The sequence below is a fragment of the Pipistrellus kuhlii genome, unplaced genomic scaffold (genome assembly GCF_014108245.1).
Source record: "Pipistrellus kuhlii isolate mPipKuh1 unplaced genomic scaffold, mPipKuh1.p scaffold_m20_p_5, whole genome shotgun sequence".
In the NCBI taxonomy this organism is placed as follows: domain Eukaryota; kingdom Metazoa; phylum Chordata; class Mammalia; order Chiroptera; family Vespertilionidae; genus Pipistrellus; species Pipistrellus kuhlii.
Window position 1 is genome coordinate 38,203,210 of NW_023425551.1, and position 21,919 is coordinate 38,225,128.

A 21,919-nucleotide genomic window follows, 5' to 3' on the forward strand; every position below is an offset into this window, starting at 1 on the left:
AATGAGTTGTACACTTGAGTCCTTTGTATAATTTTATTAACCAATGACAGCCCAATAAATTCAATTAAAAATAATAAAAATAATGGGATTTGGGCAACAGAGTGCTGGCTCACTGACTCATGCAGAATGACAAAATGCTTTTAGCTAGATATCTAGCCACTGTGTTATAGACATAAAGAAACAGAGAATCAGAGAGAAATTAAATGTAACTTACTTTTACTTTTATATTTTAGATGCATGCAAAATTAACATATCTTCTTTCCATTCAATTTTTATATCTTTGACCAAGTAGGTCACAGCCTTAAGAATTAGTTAAGTTTTGGCTCTATCACCTCATTTGGTCTGATTTGAGACAAACAACTTTAATTTACTTAGCCTAAATTTTTTCACATCTAAAGTGAGCATAATAATAATTCCCATATAAAAAAGTCATTAGGATTCTTAAATGAGGTAGGGTAAAGCATAAAATCAATTCCAGGCATAGGGCAAATGTTAATGATAACTACATAATAAGGGCAATCAGGCCACTATCTTTACAGTTATTCTCTTTCAACAAATTGTTCTTATTTTTTTTTTTTTTAAGTTTCAAATATTCTTACACCTGTGTTGTATGATTTCATAAAGGTTTTTCTTTTTGGTCACTTAGCTATCATGGGCACTGTCTTGCCATACCTGTTTTTATTTATAAAATCCCTACAAATTTAGATTGTCAGTTCTTTTGTTTTCTTAATGCATTCATCAGCAATAAAACCTGAGAGTGATCTGTTTTCTTCTATATATTCAATATCTAAATTGTTATTTTTTTAGAATATTTTAAAATGTTCAGTATATACTTATCCTTACAATAAAAACAAATTTAAAAAGCCAGGTAATGTAAAATCTTTTTTATTTTTAATATATTTTTATTAATTTCAGAGAGGAAGGGAGAGAGAGAGGCATCAATGATGAGAGAGAATCATTAATTAGATGCCTCCCACATGCCCTCCCCTTGGGGATTGAGTCTGCAACCTGAGCATGTGCCCTGACCAGGAATTGAATCATGACCTTCTGGTTCATATGTCCAATGCTCAACCACTGAGCCATGCCATCCAGACTCATCTTATATTTTGAAAAAAATTAAACCATGGTTCCTTTCATTAAAAATAAAAACAAAAGTGGATAAAATTTCTTAAAAAAAAAAACAAGATGTCAAATTTATACATTAAAACTTTTTATTTTACTACAAAAGGGTTATGGTTTTATAGTATACTAGAGGCCTAGTGCACAAATTCATGCACCAGTGGGGTCCTTCAACCTGGTCTGTGGGATCAGGCCAAAACCAGCTCTCTGACATCACCTGAGGACTCCCAGTTTCAGAGAGAGCACAGACCAGGCTGATGGACCCCACTGGTGCACAAGGGGCCGGGGAGGGACACGGGAGGTTGGCCAGCCAGGGTGGGTCCCCAGAGGGATCCAGGGGGTGTCTGTCTTGCCTCTCCCAGACCCCAGCAGCAAGCTAACTTACTGGTTGGAGCATCTGCCCCCTGGTGGTCAGTGCAGGTGGTTGAGCAGCCTTAGCATATCATTAGCACATTATGCTTTGATTGGTTGAATGGCCACCTGGACAACCGTACACTTAGCATAGTAGGCTTTTATTATATAGGATTTCATAATGCCATTAAGCCTGTTAAAGTGAACAAGATGCTTTGCTGAAGTGACCATAACTTTTCATTATATAAATTGGTGTTCACAATAAAATATATTTTTAAATATAAAAACATGAGTATAAAATATTAGCACACTAAAAAAATGGTTTCAAATTCCCTATTTGCTTGTCAGGGATCAGACAAGTTTTATAGCTCTTCTTTAGGTTTGCATGTGTAGAGCTTTACTTCAGAAAACATCTCTACTTTTCTTTCATCGCAATATTAGGGTTTCACACATTGCTAAATCTCAGGCAGATAAACAGATTCAAATAAAATTTGGCGATAAAAGAAAATAGTGCCTACTGTATGTTGAGAATTTCGATGGCAACATTCAGCAGAATGTGAATTAAAATGGCTCGGTTATAAATCCCCTGAAAATAAGGTTTTTAATGGAAATGCTGACAGGCATTTAACGATAGCAGCAGTAGCTGGCACCACTGTAATAAAAGGACTTAAATGAAAAAAAAATGTATGTCTCACAAAGACATGTGGATTTCAGGGTAAAGCTATATGCAGACTCAATGTAAGTGTGGATGATAATATGCCTCAGCAATTATGATGCACAGGTGCGAGTAACAAAGAATCTTGAAATTCAGCTACCAATCAAATTGTGAAAGAGTTTAAGGAAATACCTGAAGGCAGCATTCCTCAGTTCTTTTTCACTGGCACCATCTTACCAATGCAGTTTATCCATGCTTTAGGAACAGCAGAGCAGAGCTTACTCAGAACCTGACCCCATGGAAACAAGATAGGCGTTTCAACAGCCAATCCTTTAAGCCCCCATTTTAATGAATTATTCACGTGTTGGTTAGGCATTAGGTAAGAGAATACAAACATTCTTTCAGGGGCACCTCTGGATTTTTGTAGTCATAAAGTTCATAGTTATTGTTTCTTTCAGGTCCCTCCCTAGAGGGGATAAGAGTCCTGAGATGCTTCTCTAAACCATCTGGATACAGAAAAGTTTACCCTTTGATTATATCCTAGCAAAAAAAAGTAATTATTTGGTTTTATTTTTTCCTTAACAGTCAACCTTCTATTTTTAAATATATACTCTTTTTAAATTTCTGCTTAATATAATTTGAGTTCAAAGTATTCTATTCTTCCTGATTACAGTTATAAAATAAATGGTGTTTTAATTTTGCTAAAAGGCACTTTTGTATAAGCTTTAGTATGTGCCTGTAGATCCAAACTGGTCACTAGAAAAGTCTTATTTCCAGACTCTCATGCTCCAGATTACTCTCAAGGAGCTCTACTCTGTAATTCTCCTGTCAAATAACAAGCTCTTTAGTTATTTTGGGAGAGAATCTTCCTCAGGAAAAGGATAAAGGTACACTGGTGTGAGTATCTGTATTCTTTCTTCATGGCTATAAATTCCACCCAAACTGTCAAGGTTGACAATCCAAAACGATAATCAAAACCACTTTTTACATTTATTCTTGTAGCTGCCGCAGGCAAGTTTTAAAAGATATGCTAACAAATCCCAAAGAATAGCTGGTATTAAATATTTGATAGCTTGAAATGAATACTGTGGATATAAAGTTTAAGTCATAGAACTCTTTAGTTTCTTATGTATAGATGATAGTCATATGTGTATACATATGTGTGTTGTTCATTTATTTTTAATTATTTAATTGAACTAAATAATTCATTCATTTAAAAAATAATATACACATACATGCATATATACTCATGTATATTATTTTAATTCATATAAATTTGGAAAAGAAACAAAATAAAAAAATGAACAAAGGTTGTTATTTTATAAGCTATATTATTTTAGTGCCCTAATACCAAAAGCAATACATCAAAAATCACCCAATATGACTATTTATAATTAGCTGAATTGAACATTTCTCATTATATGTTTTAGTATACATTTATTGCTTTGTGTAAACTCTTTTACGTAATTATGTAAATATAACAAAAAGTGAACAAATTATACATGCACATTCTGTCAATTTTATGAAGTGAACACTTTTGCTTAACTCTATCCATGCTTTTGATAAGAGAGCATTAACTTCCGTCTTGGTGTTGTTGTTAGTATTTATGTACTAAATTACATTTCTCAGTAAGTGAAACTGTTACTAGATGCTTTGATTTTTGCAGAAAGAGCTACTGAGCCAATGTCATGGTTGGCAGGATTGCCTAGTAATACTCTATTTGGTTTGTCCCAGTTGTGAAATCTGCCCTAGAAAAGCTCTATCCATACCTTTAATTGATGTAAGGAGATACAGATTTATCACCACACAATATTCTTGAAATTATAAGGTCCACACAACAAGATGGTATAATTTTTCTATCTTGATGTGAGGCCTGATGGTTTATATTAGAAGCAAGAGAAAGAATGGAAAGGCATAGTAAGTCACTTCATAAAGCTTGCACAATAGTGTAGGACAGGTGATGGCAAGTAAGACTGAAATGCTGGGGAAATTTGAGGGAATGTGTCAAGATTCCACTTCAAAAAGCAAGTTTAGTATTGACTGAGATAGTAGTGAGCTCAGTGATTTCTGAGAGGAGATAGCAGAGTTCTTATCAAATGAGTGAAATACAGTGATGTGGAATACAAGTCTGCACATAGTGCATTTATCCAGCCAAGGCATGGAAAGTGACAGCCCCAACATTGACAAGACTACAGTTTCAGGTCACCTGTGCAAGCCCCCAAAGGAATGAGAGTGGCAAGACAAAGAAACTAACTCCAAAGGAAATGCTACCTTGAGCTCAAGGGCTCATGGAGAGAAATAACTGGAGTTGGTTAAAATGCTGTCAGCACTTTAGGTCTGGAGAGGGAGTGATTCTGCCTTCTAAAATGAAGACTGGGAGAATAAAGGCCCTAGGCTCATTCTCAGATGGTGTGAGTGAGCTTCCCTTCCAGTTTCTTAAAGTGTTGTTGGCCTTTTCTGAAGCCAATGATCAGGACATGCCTGTTGAGTTGACTGTCCAATACCTACATGGCTATGTCCTGTTGGTCAATTATTTACTTTTTACTGCTCAACATATACAGGGTGGGGAAACAGTAGGACTGCAGTTGTTCATATGGAAAATAATATAATAATTAATATAAGAATAAACTCTTGTGTTTTTTGTACTCACAACTCCATTTGTGCCACATCCTGCATTTCCCAGTCAGTGGTTTTAGGACATAATGTTCTTTCTGAGAAAAGCTAACCAATAATACCATGGCTCATTAGTACTGACTATTATAATATTTATGGCTTCTGTCTAATCTCCAGGTTCATTTGCTAATCACCACATCTCTTTTATTCAACACACAGTTCATACTTTGTCCATACCATGCTAATTCACACTTCTCTATTTCAGTATGCTAGTTCTGATATCTGGTATCCCTTACTTCCCCCCTCCCCCATGCACGGATTTTGTATACCAGGCTTCTAGTTTATATTATAAAACCATCTGTATATATTATATAAAAGCCTAAGCATCTGAAGGACCAAAGGATCAAACAACCTGTCAACTGGTCTCTATGATGTGCACTGACCACCAAGGGGGAGACACTGAATGAAGGAGCTGTCCCCTGGTGGTAAGTGTGCTCCCACAGTGGGAGCACTGCTCAGCTGACCAGGATGAGCAGTGTCAGGATGAGTGGGAGTGGCTCCTCCCCAGCCACCTGCTGCTTCACACACTACAAAATCCCTTGGGGAATGTTGGATGCTGGTTTCAACCCGATCCCCACAGGCTATGCCGAGGGACCTCACCAGTGCACAAATCTGTGCACTAGGCCTGTAGTTATACAATAAAAATATAATGCAATTTAAATAAAAAGTCAAACAGAACCCAACATAAAAGTAATTATAGCCTATATTATTGAAGATAGCTTAAAAATGAAGACAGCTTAGATCTTGAATTAATTATGCCAAGAAGGTCAACCTGGATCATCAGGAACATTACTTGTGAGAAATAAGGGTTTAAATATCATTATTTTCTTATAGAAACAGAAAAAAAGGAATCTAAAATAGAAAACCTATCAGGTATATATCAGTACTATTTAATTGAGTTAGGTATAAAAATAAAGTACAAAGATAAACCCTGATAGCACATACAGTCAAGAAGAATGCTTAATGCATTTTCATGACTTTTTATATTCAGATCTGATAAGTAGCAGAGCTAATTATCTATGTATCTATGTCCTATGTTCCATACATTGTCCTTGATAGCTAGATGGTAGAAGCACCAGTGACACAGATAATTTCAAATTTAGATTAATTAAAAAGCAATTCATGTGCCCAATAACAAGTTATGGACACTATAAAAAAATAAGTTTAATAAAGACAAAATGTTTGCTTTGAAATATCTTATACATACTTAACAATGACAATGATGATTCGGATTTGGTTTAAAAATAAATTGATGTGTTTAAATGTGCTACCTTCCAGTTTTGAAGCTATTACTATATTGTTTATGAATATACTCCCCTAACTCATACACCATACCATATTAAACTTTAATGTAGTGAGCACAATATAGTATATTTGCTTTATGAATGACTATACTTAATAAAAAATGTATTTTTTAGGATGAATCAATGGAAAGAAGTTGTGGCTTAGGAAAAAAAGAACTGTGAAATAGTAAAAGTAGGTGATGTCATTGTGTGTGTTTTTCAGTCCAAAGTGGCTCAACTCATGTGTTTTGCTCTGATCTCTGAGTTTTGCAATTTTTTAAAAACTGTGTTGTTACAGTACAATACATTTTATTATCAACCAGGATATTTTATTGAACAAAACAATAGAATGGCAAATATACCAATTAATAATACATATGGAATAAGTTAAAAAATAATAGAATAATCTGAATTTGGAAATAATATAAGAATAGAATAGCTAAGAGATATTTCTAAATTTTCAATGGTATTGATCTAGTGTCCAAAAATTTTTAATATTACAGACAGATTAAAGAGGAAAAAAGTTGAAAATTATAGAAGAATCCCCTATAAATATAAATTTTAACTAAAATATATAATTCCAGTATATATATATATATATATATATATATATATATATATATATATGTGTGTGTGTGTGTGTGTGTGTGTGTGTGTGTGTGTATGCTGCAATGTTAAAATTTTCCCTTTAAAGTTTATATTTGATTTTAAGTTAGCTTTAGGGTAATCTTGGATATCCCTTTCTAAATAGTGTTTGTAAACATTAACATTACACTTAGCAAAATTGAAAGGATATTTATGATTCCCCAAATGAATGATTGTATGTTACTCTTCTTGGAAGTTTTTATTTTAGTATATATTAGGCTAATAGAAAAGATGCAAGAATATTTCTGAGATTCCAATAAGAACTTTATCTCAATTTACTAATTGTTTACATATATATATGTTTTTTTATTCAATAATTTATTTATTTTTTTCAGATAGGGAGGGAGAGATAGAAACATCAGTGATAAGTGAGAATGGTTGATTGGCTGCCTTCTGCACATCCACCACTGGGTATTGAGCCCGCAACACAGGCATGTAGCCTGATAGGGAAAAGAAATATGACTTCCTGGTTCATAGATCAATGCTCTCTACTACTGAGTCATACTGGCCAGGATTTATTTACTTTTTTGTCCAAATTTTTTCTGTGATTCTATCTTTCTGTCATGTGTGCATATACTTTTTTTTCTGAACTGTTTAAAACAGAGTTGGTGACATTGTTTCCTGTCACATTTAAAAATCTGAGTGGGTCTTTCAAAGAATAGAGACATTCTCTTAAAATTATCAAAACTACAGATTTTCACCCAGCCAAGGTGGCTCGGTGGTTGAGTGTCGACCTAGGAACCAGGAGTTCACGTTTCGATTCCTGTAGGAGCACCTCCATGGGTTGCGTGCTCAATTGCTAATGGGAGACATGAAGGAGGCAGCAGAATAATGATCCTCTATCATCACTGATGTTTCCATCTCTCCCTCTCCCTTTCTCTCTCAAATCAATAAAAATATTTTTTATAAATTATAATTTCACAGGAATCTATTACTATTATCTAATCAACAGTTCATATTTAAATTGTTAAATTGACATGGAATGCCCTTTATAACTATTTTTTCCCAGGTATAATGTGCTGTCACAAAGTGCCAGGGATCTTTAGAATCCTTTCATCTGGAAGAGCTGCCTTCTTCTATTTGTTGACCTTGAGGTTTTGAAAAGTACAAACTAGTGATTTTGTAAAATATTCCTCAATTTTGAATTGTCTAATATTTCTTTATGATGAAATTTACATTTAGTATATCTGGCAGGAATAACACTGATGTGTTTTCTTAAGTGCATTATAACTATAAGCAACAAGATCCAACTTTAGAGTGTTCACTTTGACCATTTAATAAATGTATTTTGTTACAGAAATAAGTTTCTATAACTATACAGTTACTGCTTCTTTGTAATTAGTAGGTAACTTACATAGATATTTCATACAGATATTCAGTTGTTCAGCTTTGTTTATTGAAAATACTTTACTTGATGATTTGTTTTAGTACTTTTGAGCCAATGCAATTGTGTTGCACCAAGTGTGGGCCTATTTCTGCACTTTCTAGGTTTTCCATCGCTTTTTTTTATTAAAAAAAAAAATTCAAGATGTCTTAATTTTTGTGTTTGTAATAAAGCTAGATCTTAGATGATGTAAGCCCTCCATTTTTATTTCCCCCCAAGAATGTTTTGTCATTTATTTTACATTTCCAAATAAAATTCGAATCAGCTTTTATATTTCCACAAGAAAAGCTTGTTGTGATTTACATTGGCTTGTGTTTAACCTACAGTTCAATTAGAGGAGAATGGAGAATTAACATTTTAATAATCTTGAATGCTCTAATCCAAAACATTGTTTATCTCCATGAATTAAGATTTTACGTAATTTTTTTCTTGGGAATGTTTTGTGTCAAAGTTTTGCAATCATTTGTTAAATTTATTACTAGAAGATTCTTGTTTTTAGGCGTTATTGTATAAGGAATGATTTTTAGTTTGTATTCTATGTTGCTAATCCATTAATCTTGTACCCAGCAACTTTGCTAAATTCACCTACTACTCATAGTAGTTGTTTTATTAATTTCTTCAGATTTTCTACATAAACAATTGTGTTATTTGCAACTAAAGATAGATTTTATTTTTCCTTTCCAAACTTTGTTTGTTTCTTTTTCTTGCTTAATTGGCATGAAATGGAATAAAAGTGCTAAAAAGATATCCTAGCTATTTCTCTTTCAGTCTATTACTATAATGAATCGATAATTGACATTTAAATGTTAAAACAACCATTAATTCCTTGAAACCCCATTTACTCAGTTTCTCTTATCTTTTGTAGATTACCAGCATCATTTATTAACATTCTGTTGATGTTACCAAACTAAAGGGGTTTGTTTGCCTGCCTGCATCAAAACCCAATAAGCGCTAACAGGAGTTGGCAGCCAAGAAGGTACAGGTTTATTTTTAAGAAAATGGTCCTCACTGGAGTCACAGGTGAGCTTTTGCTCAAAGACAGGCTCCAGATGGCTTTCAGGGGAAGAGTTATAGAGGGGGAAATTATTAATCATGGTGGCTAAAGGAATTGGCATGATGGCCTTCTGTTTGTTTGGGGCTGCCGTAGGGGGTAATTGGTAATTGTATCAGATCCTGATGTTAGCTAGACATCTTTCTGTCTGGTTTCATGAGGGTGTGGTCTGAATGGTTGTTCCTCTTCCATGGGTTTAGGGCTGGAACACAACTGAAGTCAAGATGTTATCTTTAGCTTGACTGAAACTTTGTTTCTGTGGTCAACAGACCAGAGGCTTTGTCTGTTCCTAAGAAAAACGGATGCTGACCTGAAACTGGTGTCCTATAGACTTAATGATAAAGGAAGGGGGTGGAAGAACAGAAGGAAGAAAGGGTCATGTTAGAGATGAAGTTTCTGAGTGGCTATATTAAGAATTTTTACATCTTTATGATAGATGTTGATCTTAGACATTTTTTTTTGTAATGTTTTTGCCAGGTTTTGGATAGTGCTGCCTTTATAAAATAAGTTTGAAAATGTTTTCTCCATCTCCACGTTCTGAAACAGTTTGTGTAAGATTGGCACTTTGAAAATTCTTGGTAGAATTTGCCAGTAAAACCATCCATGCCTTGTGTTTTCTCTTTGAAAAAGTTTTATTTATATTTACTTGTAAGTAATAAACTATACTTTTAATTAGATATGTGGCTGTTCAAATTTTCTATTTCATCTATTTCATTTTTATGTGCACTTCTAAGACCTGCTTTAGGTAATGCCCATAAATTTGGTGTATTGTATTTTTATTATTCATTTGCAGACATATTTTAATATCCTTTGCAATTTTTCCTTTGACCTATGGATTATTTAGAAGCTATTTTATATAAAATATTAGGGGATTTTTAGAGGGGGTTTTATTTTTAATTTGTTATGGTCAGATGGTATGTTAGGTTGCAGCATATGGTCACCTAGGACCTAGGTGTTTCCCAAACATTTGACATATGTGTACCCTTTCTATAATTTTCATAATGCTGAGTACCCCTCATACGCATGAAAACGTAGAATTAGGCGCAGCTAAGCACGGTGCAGTGCATATCCCCACCAAACTCCGGTGCAACCCGTACCCCCACCGTACCCCTGGGGGTACACATACAATGCTTTAGGAAACACTGAATGATTCGTGACCACTTATAACAAAGTATATTCTGCAGGTATTGTGTGAGTATTTTGTAAAAACCAATTAGATGGTAGATAGTGCTTTTCAGATTCATTAATGGCATTTTTGTATCCAGTTTGTCTAGAAAGATATGTTAAAATTTTTACCTATGTCTTTTGATTTATCTTTCTCTCTTTAATTCTGTCAGCTTTTGCTTTATATATTATGAGTCTTTCTTGGTAAGCAACAACACTTATGATTGTTATGTCTACTTGATAATTGACTCTTTCATCATTGAGAGGTTAACCTCTTTCTCTCAGTTCATAAACCTTGTTTTAAAATCTACTTGCTTTTGGTAATAATAATCCATATTCAGCTTTCTTCTGCTTAAAATTTGTGTGATCTGATATTCTTTTTTCATGTTCTTTTATTGTCATCCTATCAGTAAATATTTTTAAAAGTTTACCTACTGCAGATAGTATAGAGCTGGTTTATGCTTTTAAATAGTCTTATTTCTAATATGTTTCAATTCAGTATTATTTAAGTTTCTAGTGTCCTGGTGCAGGGATTTGTACACATTGAAAGGAAATTAATTAGAATAAATATATTGCTATTTGCCCTTTCTCTAGAAGCTTCAACCAAATTCTCTACTGACAATGACAGATCAAAACACACGTGTGTGATTAGCGCCAGCAAGAGCTTTAAATGTATTGCACAAGTCAATTTAGCCTTTTACATATATCAAATGAACTTGATTAATTAGACCTGCTTTCTGGCTTATCTAAACTTTTTCTAGCCCAGTGAAGCACCCCATCTTTTCTTTCAGGTAATTTTCAGCAACCCAGCAGTAAATATCAACACGAAACAGATTATGATTGTAGATCATGCAGGGAGAACAAAGAGTAAAAACTGCTGAAATGTTTGACTATATTCTGTGCAGTAAGAAAACCTGAAGTCATTTTCAAAGTCCACAATTTCTTACTTCTTTTTAGTCAAATCAAGTTTCTAAATTTCTGTTTTCTGACTAATGAAAAGAAAGTAGGATTCTACTGAGTCTTTTATCTACCTACTCCAGGACTTCTGTGAGGATCGAATGAGATTAGGCACGGGAAAACACTTCACAGACATTTGGTTAAACTGTAAAATGTTTGCAACTAGCTATAAAGCAAGTCATGTACCTGGGCTGAAGAAACTCTAAGGAGGCTAGTCACTAGGGTTAGGAAGCTGGGCATTGTTACATGACATTATTACCTGGCGCCCACTCAACCATATCTGGGCTGGGCTGAGCTGAGCTGAGTTGGTGCATTATACACCATGGGGTCTTGGCAGCATTGGCTGCAACTTGGTGGGGTGTTGCTCCAGGGTGGTGGCGGGGGATGTGTCTCATTTGAGGGAAGCCAAGTGTTGGTTTGTCAGTGCAAGGTCCATGGTGCCATTTATTTTTAAATGGCCAGGGCATGTCATGGCAGCTCTTGTATTGAGAATATGCCCCCTGGTGGTCAGTGCACATCACAGCTACTGGTCAGATGGATATTTAGCCATATATAGAGAGAGACTAGAGGCCTGTTGAGTGATATTTGTGCAAGAATAGGCCCTCCTTCCCCTGGCTTCATCTGAAAGCCAACAAGTCCTTGCTTCTGTCCAGAGCACCGCTCCTGTAGCTCCATCAGCTGCCCCACTTCCCCTCATAGCAGGCTTCCCCTTCTGAACCTGCATATGCAAAGCAACCTCCATCTTTGTTGGGTTAATTTTCATACTAAATCTAATTGGCTGTGGATGTAGCAAAATGATGGTTAATTTGCATATTTCTTTTTCATTAGGTAAGATGCCTATCTGTCCTTCTTTTCCTTTATTATTCTACTTTATTTCTTTTATTGGCTTTGTATCTATACATGGAATTTTATTATGAAAATATGGGTTACAGTATGTGTAACTCAGTCTATTCATGGTTAATATTGTGCCTCTTCATGTAAACATAAGAACCTTTGAACAATAAGGCTTTGTTTGTCCTTGTTAGCTTTGTGCTATTATTCATACACACACACTTATATATAGTGTCTCTACATATAAAGTCCTCAAAAATTTTCTTTTATTTTGAACATAATTTTTCTTTAAAGTAAAATTTTGCTTTTAAAACTTAAGTTGAAAAATATAACTTTCCATATTTACCCTTATGTTTACTAGTTTTGATTATCTACATTCTTTACTGTAGAGCTTCCATCATGCAGCAGTTCCCTTAGGTCTAAAGAACTTTCTTGAACATTTATTAAAGAGCAGGTCTGCTGGCAATGACATTTTTTTAGTTTTCTGCGTCTATAAAAATGTCTTTATTGAATAATACTGTCCTAAAATAGTTTTTTACTGCATATAGAATTTTGGGTTAATAATTATGTTGCTGAAAGATGTCTCATTATCCTTTTCTCCAATTTTTATGATGATAAGCGTGCTATTTTTTGGTGATTGCTCTACTTTATGTAATGTGTCATTTTCTTTGACTATTTTCAAGATTTTCAATTTATCTTTTATTTTAGTCAGTTTTTGATGTTGCCCATGTATTATTCTGCTTCAAGTTGGCAGAGATTCTTAGGATAATATCAAGTAATACCCTAAATTTTCCAATTTGATATTATCCCAGGTTATTAATATACAGTTTATTTTCTCTTTCTAACTTTGGTTTTCATTTCTTCCTTAGGTTGGATAATTTCTATTGACCTCTTTCAGGTTCACTAACGCTTTTGTCCACTATCTTCTAATTACTATTAAATTCATTTACTGGATTCATATAATTTTATGTTAAAAACTTCCATTTGATTTTTTTTTGTAAATTCTACTTCTCTGATGGTATTACTCATTTGTTTAAGCACTATAATCATATATTCTTTTTTAAAATATATTTTATTGATTTTACACAGAGAAAAATTGAGAGGGATAGAGAGTCAGAAACGTCGATGAGAGAGAAACATTGACCAGCTGCCTCTTGCACCTCCCCACCTGGGATTTGCCTGCAACCAAGGTACGTGCCCTTGACCGGAATCAAACCAGGGACCTTTTAGTCTGCAGGCCAATGCTCTATCCATTGAGCCAAACCGGTTTTGGCTCACCATATATTCTTTTAAGGCCTTGAATTAAGGCTTTAGCTATGACATTGTAACAATCACCTTAACAAATTTGTTATATACTTTGTTTTTGCTAATTTCATTGTCTGGGTCATTTAAAAATCGTTTCTAAGTAACTGCTTCGATTTCTGGTCAGAGGTGACATTTTCTTTCTTCTTTGCATAATTCATAATTTTTATTGTTTGCTAAAAATTGTGTATTTTAGATGGTTGAAAGTCTATTTTGTTGACTTTCTATAGAAAGTGATGTGTTTTGTTTTGGATGGCACTTAATTTACAGTGAAGAGGCTTGGTGGTCAGCTGGATTCTTTTCAGACTTGTCCTTAGATTCATTACGTTGTGTCTATAGTAGAGCTTACTTGAGGGCTAGAGCAGTCCCTCTTCTCCAGAGTGGCCTCTCTGGGCTGTTACCAAGTGCTTTGTCTTTAAGGAAGTTTATTCACTCCAGCTAGTTAGAAAAACTGCCTCCTATCACTATAATATCCTTAGGGTCCCTTCAATTCACAGATCTCTAGCAAGTGCTCTTTGCCAGCCCTTGTAAAATTTCAATCTACTCATTATCTTTTCCCAGTTGGATAAACATGCAATTTTTGGAACTCTCTTACTGTCTGAACAGCTCCCTTTTCCCCATTACCCTGCTAGACACCAGAAGTCCTAAATGTTACCAAACACCAATTTTGCCTTCCCAGATCAGTGGAAATGACGACTTTGTTTTGAATCTACTTTCCCACACATAAGTCCAGATACTGTCCAGACTGTGCTCAGGTACAAAGTTGGAGCAATAGTGAATGTAACCCAATGCGTTTTCTTTATCTCAGATCACAAGCCTATGCTGTGTGTTATTCAATGTCTGAACATTGTCTTACTACATATTTTGTTCAGTTTATTTTTATTTACACCGGGAAATCAACTTTCATATTAGTTACTTTGTTACCACCAAAAGTTGAAATCTTTGTAATAGTCTTGTCCATCAAATATATTTTATCTGATACTTCATGTAATTTTTAATGAAATTGCAGGACTCAATGATAAGAAAATTTTATATAAGCTTAAAATAGAAGAAATATATATAACTGAGCAGAATCTAGTCGAAGTTTATCACTATTGAGAAGTTTCATTAGTGGTAGCATTGATTACAGTGTTCTAAAGTTGAGCTATCTAACTAAACTTTTTGCAGTAATAGAAATTCAATATGTAATATATATTCTCTTCTATCTTTAAAAATGTTTTTTATTGATTTTTAGAAAGAGGAAGGGAGAGGGATAGAGAGATAGAACATGGATGAGAGAGAGAGAGACATCAAGAGGCTGCCTCCTTCTTGCCTCCTACTGGGTTTCAAGCCAGCAATCTAAGGAAGGCATGTACCATGACCAGAAATTGAACCCAAAACCGCTTGGTTATGGGTTGATGCTTAACTACTAAGACACACTGGCTGAGCTGTATACTCTTTTTAAAGATAAGATTTTGTTGTATTTTCAAATGAAATTTTACTTCATTCATTGTTTAGTCCATTAATTGTATTTTGCATGGTATGAGCTAGTTGTGTTTATTAGCATATCTCAATTTTATTTATTTATTCATTTTAAATTTATTTCAGAGAGAGGAAGGAAGAGGGAGAGAGAGTTAGAAACATCAATGATGAGAGAGGATCATTGATCGGATGCCTCCTACATATCTCCTACTGGGAATCAAGCATACAACCCTGGCATGTGTCCTGACTTAGAATCAAACCATGACCTTCTGCTTCATAGGTCGATGCTCAAACACTGAGCCACACCAGCTGGGTTGGCATATATCAATTTTTATTTATTTATTATCTTTTAAATATATTTTATTGATTTTGTACAGAGAGGAAGGGAGAGAGATAGAGAGTTAGAAACATTGATGAGAGAGAGTCATCAATCAGCTGCCTCTTGCACACCCCCTACTGAGGATATGCCCGCAACCAAGGAACATGCCCTTGACCGGTATTGAACCCGGGACCCTTCAGTCCCCAAGCCGACGCTCTATCCATTGAGCCAAACTGGTCTCAGCGGTATATATCAATTTTAAATAAAGAAACCAAATGCACAGAACTATGGAAAAACCTTCAACAAAATATTATCAAACCAAATTCAGCAATAAATTAAAAAAGGTCATATAGACGATTAAGTGGGATTTATTCCTGGGATGCAGGGTTGGGTCAATATCTACAAGTTAATTAATGTGATATACCACATAAAAAATGAAAGTTAAAAGTATATGATCATATCAATACATGCAGAAAAAAAATTATTTGACAAAATCTAGCATTCACTTATGATTATAAATTCTCATTAAAGTGGAACTAGAGTAAGCACACTTCAACATAATAAAGACCATATATGACAAGTCCATACCTTACTGGTGAAAGCTGAACGCTTTTTTTTTAAGTTCCGGAACAAGACAAGAAAATTTACTTTCACTACTTTTTTTCAACATAGTATTGGAAGTCCCAGCCACAGCAATTAAACAAGAAAAATAAATAAAAGGAAAGGAAGAAATAAAACTGTCATTATTTGCAAATGACATGATACTCTACATAGAGAAACCCAAAGATTCCACCAAAAATTAGGACTAATAAACGATTCCAGCAGGATACAAAATTAATGTTCAGAAATTGGTTGCATTTTTGAACACCAATAATGAACTATCCGAAAGAGACCTTAAGAAAACAATCCAATTTACAACTGCATCATAAAGAAAAAAAATTGGAAATAATTTAACCAAGAAGATAAAAGACTTGTACTAGAAAAACTGTAAGATTTGAAGAAAAAAATTGAAACAAATAAATAGGCCATAATATGGTCATGGATAGGAAATATTAACATCATTAAAATATCCACACTATTTAATGCCATTTCTGCCAAAACACCAATGCCATTTTTCAAGAACTAGAATAAATAACACTATATTTCATAATGGAACCATGAAAGACCCCAACAACCAAAGAAATATTGAGAAAGAAGTTGGTGATATCAGGTTACCTGGTATCTAAGTATACTTCAGCAACAGTAAATCAAAACCACATGGTACTGCCATAAAAACTGACACAAAGATCAATGGAACAGAAACTCCTGGCATGCGAATAAGTTGGTTGAAAATGCATCTGAAATACCAGATATGTATATACTCATTAGTATTTATATACTAATATAACTCTGAGCAATAGCAATGTATCTCCTAAATCAAGTAATATTTGTCTTCATAATATTGGGTGAATTATGTGGGAGTAACATAATGCTGACAAGAGGTCAAAGTAATGAATAACAATAATAACACTGCTAATTACATTGCTGTAATAATGACCTAATCAAAATGCTACTAGCTCTTCTGTACCATAACTTGTCTTTAAAGCATTGTAAACAGAGGTATTATGGCTATTCGGTAGCACTCTTGATGCATGGCAATAAGATGGAGAGCTAGTCTGACAAATACTGGCCCAAATGAAAAGAAATGTTTAAATTACTCTAAAATTCATTCTATATATTTTTCAATATTGAACCTCTGATTCCTAATTTTTATTCAGGCTAGTATCAGAGAATACATGCAAATAAATTATGTAATTTTATCTCAACATTATTTCCTATTTTTTAACTTTTTACTAATGTGCCCCCCAAAGTATGAAAAAATGTTCCAGAAGATATTTTAAACTATCCAGAAATAAAAATGAGCCCAAAAGTGTAAAAATAACTGTAACCTGAAAATTGATTTGGGGAACCTTTAAATGTTCCTATATATTGCTGGCAGGCTACAAAAGCATCTTGATGCATTTTTAATGAACCATATTTATTATCAAAAACAGGATTTTATATTATATCAGAAGAGTTGGCAATAACAAAAATCAACTTTTCAAAAAATTACAGAGACTCCCATATTTTAGTATTATAACTTTGGAATTCACAGAAGGTTAGATGCACAGCACTTTTGCCTTATAAAAGCTTTGGCATGGGCACATTGTGGCTTTTCTATCTACTTAACAAATATACTGGCTGATTCATCTCTTTTCAATTTTTGAGAATAATTTTTAAAATCTAGATGCAATGAAAATCTTCTATGCTTGAGTATTCGGTATAAATGAAATCCAAAATGACTTGCCTCTAATTCATTACTCTGCACAAGTTCAGTTTTCCTGATTCTGAGATAGCAATGAGAGAGAATATAACAAATCTTTAATCCAACAATGAGAAAAAGCACAATAAGGTCATTTCTAGGCACTTATATTAGAGTCATTTCTGTCACTCTTGATAATATATTAAGCAAAATTCCCCTCAAAGCAAAGAATTCTGATCTCCCCCCAAATCTTCATTTACACTTAACTTCATCTCCAAAGAAAAACACATCTAACACTTTTCTCCAGAGATTAACTACAAAGGGTTAAACAAAATCCACCCTGACAATACGAGAAACAGTTCTCTCGGTGTGTGTTGGTTCATTGCTCCACGGGGCATAGCAGATGTTGTGTCTGGTAGTAAGAAGGGCCCAGGAGGTGTGGGCTGTCAATCATTTGTTTTTTGTTGTTGTTTTTTTTTCTTCTTATTCCTAACTACAGGCTATGCTATGAATCTGAAGCCCAACTAAAACAATCTGCCTCAGCTGGCGTGTGCGAGGTATCAATAACTCTTGGCAGAGGTGTCAAGAGCCGTGCTGGAACTGAACTACCCTGCTGACCAGATGCTTAGCAAGTTAACAAGATAGCACCGAGCACTCACCACTTTTCCAACACAACAATTAACACAACTGGAAATCACTGCACTGATATTCTGGGGGAAAAATATCATCCAAGTTGCTTGTTATGGAACAGAGGCAAATAAACACTGCACTCTCTGCGTGGCTGAGTAATTTAAAGTTTCACACTTGGGAGGGCTTTGGCTAGATAAATGTGAGGAACTGAAAAAAAATAGAACTACTATCAACATTCTTTTCTCAATGCATTCATAGAAATCATTTGTGAGTACACGAAAACTATATTTACAGATATTGATGCTTCATCATAGTGAATAATAGGATCTAACATATTTGTTTAAAAGAGATCAAGACTGAAACTTGGTTTAAGGATAGAACTTAAATAGGCTGTTTTGCTAAAGTGAATATCTGTAAAACTTGAAAAGAATAAAGCAATCAAATTACTTAGTCAAAACAAAAATATTCCTTTTAAAAGACTGTATTACCAAGTTGACATATTTCCTGACCTGCATACAGTTTGGGTTTGTTTTTCAAGTTACATCACCTTAAGGTTATTCTCTGTCCTTTCATTCATAATTTCATTAGGTAGCAATTACATAGTGTTTGCTGGAAAACACATTATATACTATTTCTAGAAAAATACACGGTATGCGGCAAAACATGAATATTAGCTCTAAACAATTTAATGTTGTTTGTCTTTGCTTTGAAATTCAATAATGCCATCAGCCTGTAAGACCTCTGAGAGCCAGCGTTTCACACAGTGAAAGCAGCTTTCTGTTACAAAAGCACAGCAGCTGTGGCTCCCGCAGATACCCTTAAAGACAGATATAATAAAACACTGGGAGGGAGTAGGTCGACACAGGAGCATGAAATGGACGAGATGAAGCCCCTTTGTCACAGCCAAACAGGCTATACAGTTACTATAGTAACATACAGTATTAAACTCCAGGTGGACTGACTTAATCTTCCTCAAACAAAATATAAAGGTTAACAAAAACCAAACCAATAATGATTATAATCACTCTACCCAAATATTTTTCAAGAAGTAGTTATTTTTGGTTTAGTCTGGATAGATGAGTAACAGGTATGCTGGTTTGTGCACTGATTTGAAGAAAATAATCCTAGAAGTTATGAGTGTCCAGGAAAAAAATGCATTTTAAAATAATCTGAAGAAATTCAGTGACTCAAGTAGCAAGAAAATCAAAGTGACAATGCAAGAGCAATTAGACTATGTGGGCTCTGGAGCCCAGTTTTTTTCTACATTCATCACATTTTTGTCAATGGTGAGATTGTATGTATTAATACCTCTGGTACTAAATTCATTGATAATTCAGCTGACTTTTCTTAACTTTGGTTGAAGAGTTTCAGACTGTGTTCCCAGAAAGAAATTAGCGACTTTGAAATAAGAGCTAGGAACTATTCTGTGGAACATTAGACCAAAAAGACAGCCCCCTCTCTACCCCCCCCCCCCCACAAAGACAAACAAATGGGGGAAAAACACACACACAAATTGAACTCTAATTTTTAAACTATTATAAAGGAAGTAAATTTAAGTATTTAGGCTGTAAGATAACCTCTCACTTAGGGTAGATGTTTGTTAAGTCCTGCTTATTCCATCTCCAAGGTATAGTATTTACTGTTATTTTGCTGTGATTATCAACTATTTCATCTATAAACCACTCCTATAGGCTAAACCTCATAAACTTTTTTATTCTACCCAAACACACTCCCCCCCCCCCCCCTCTCTCTATCTCTCTCTCTCTCCCTCTCTCTCACATACACACACACACACACACACACACAATCATAGTCTCTTTTGCTTTTGTAAATACCCATTTTTTTGTGGCTCTATATTCAAATGTTAAATTCCATGTCTTGAATATAGGTAAAGTTGCAGTTAAAAGTAAACCTTAACACATGCAGATATTTGCATTTGGGATTAAACCAATTATCACTGGAATTGCTCCTTCTGAATACAGCTTTAATGACCTTAAAGAGTTAAGAGACTTTCTCTGAACCTTAATTTATGCCATGGAGTTATGCACCAGGGCAAGCTGGATTCAACATGAATGTTTTTTAGTAGGTTTTAGCTAACGCTGTGAGACATACCTTTAATGGATTTAGTTTGGGTAAACAATCTTTGTCTAGACAGCCCAAATGTCACAGGTATTGGTGCTCATTTTAAGTGGTAGCTCCTATGCAAATAATTGCAAAGTTGCATTTTGTTCCTCATACCAATATTTTATGAATTAAGGTTTTCGACTATATCAAGAGCTGAATGTATACTTAAAAGTGGTAGTTTTACGATAATCATAGGCCTTTCTGACCAGTAACTCTTATTTGACAACATGGGAACAATTAGTGTTTATATTGTACTCTGAGATTTATAATTTGATCATTGATGATAGCTTAAAGATCTATCTAAATATTATGAAATCTAGAAAAGAGTGTAGGGAGGAAGAGCAATGGGTAGCAGACTTTGGAAAAGCAAAGAAAGGAGGAAGACAACTTACTTGTTATAAGTAAAGCTATTCATTCTTTAAACTTCTTTGATATACCTAAGCATATAAGAAATGTACAATTTTGAGATCTAGAACAAAACTATATAATGTTTTCACAGCTGAATTAAATTTATTTAAGTTTCTTATAATTTATATCTAAGGATATTTTACATTAAATATGTTTTCTTTTTTAAATCATATGACCTTTACTAGTTATGTTTACATTCATCCATAAAATAATAAATTACTCTTTTCTTATTATATTGCTGGAGAATGCTAAGAATTGGTGTGGGGGGAAACACTACTTGAAATATGGAGATTCTGGTGTTAGAATTATAAATGTAATTCACATATAACATTCTGAGCTTATACAAAACTGTCTATAGCAATAGCATAAGGCACCCTCAAATATGGCTCATGTTATAATAGGTGCTTCATTCTTATTTGGCATTTTTCATATATTCTAAAATTCTAGGAAGAAAACTGCAGTATGATTAATTTATTCCTTGTCTATATTCATAAATTCCTAATTTTACATAGTCAACATTGAAAGAACAATTTCAAATCATTAACTACAAATTCTGGAAAATCCATTACTGTGATATTTTAGAACTTATAAAAATAAGGGTAAGATAATTTATTTCCAGTCATATAATGTCATTCTAAGGATAAAGGCACTTAAAACTTTTATTTCAGGATACAATGTTTGCTTGTACATAAAAGCATTCAGGTTGTATGCATATGGCTTTCTACTCTTCATTATTTTAATGTTGTTAAGACCAATGTGCCATCTGAGGTTGTAATTTATTGTACTGATTGATAACATTAGAACCCCTCCCCCCCTCCGAAAATAAAACAAAACAAAAAAGGCACAGGGTCCACAGTAATCACTATTGATTGCATTAAATGCTGTCTTCAATTAAAATGAGTCACTAATATCCTCTTTGAATACTACAATATCTGTTACTTATCCCCCCCCCCCCCCCCCGCTGTTCACTATGTAGTCCACAATCCACATTTTATCAGAAGATCTGGGGGTTCAAACCAGTAACTAAAAGCCTAGGGCTCTAGGGCTCTAATAACTATCAAACGTTGTGGATCTGCTCTTGTATAAGCTACCAGTAATTACAGAGAATGGGGAAAAATGAATAAATTTCAAAAGATGAATTAGTCTAATTCATAAAAATTCACAGAACATTTCTGCCATCTTCATTCAAATCAATAAACAAGGAAAGGAGAAGAGGCTACAGGTCATGTTTTTAGTGCTATCAGCTGGAAAGTATATCAGACTCTTAAAATTGCTATAATT

General features: G+C 34.1%; 1 long non-coding RNA gene across 1 annotated transcript in view; it reads right to left on the reverse strand.

Annotated features, from left to right (window-relative positions):
- Nucleotides 1–2,311: 2,311 nt before the first annotated feature.
- LOC123651393 overlaps nt 2,312–21,919 on the reverse strand; it is a 334,810-nt gene continuing 315,202 nt past the window's right edge. Inside the window, exon 4 of the long non-coding RNA XR_006740072.1 lies at nt 2,312–2,414. This is a non-coding gene — a long non-coding RNA (uncharacterized LOC123651393). The remainder of the gene's footprint in view (nt 2,415–21,919) is intronic.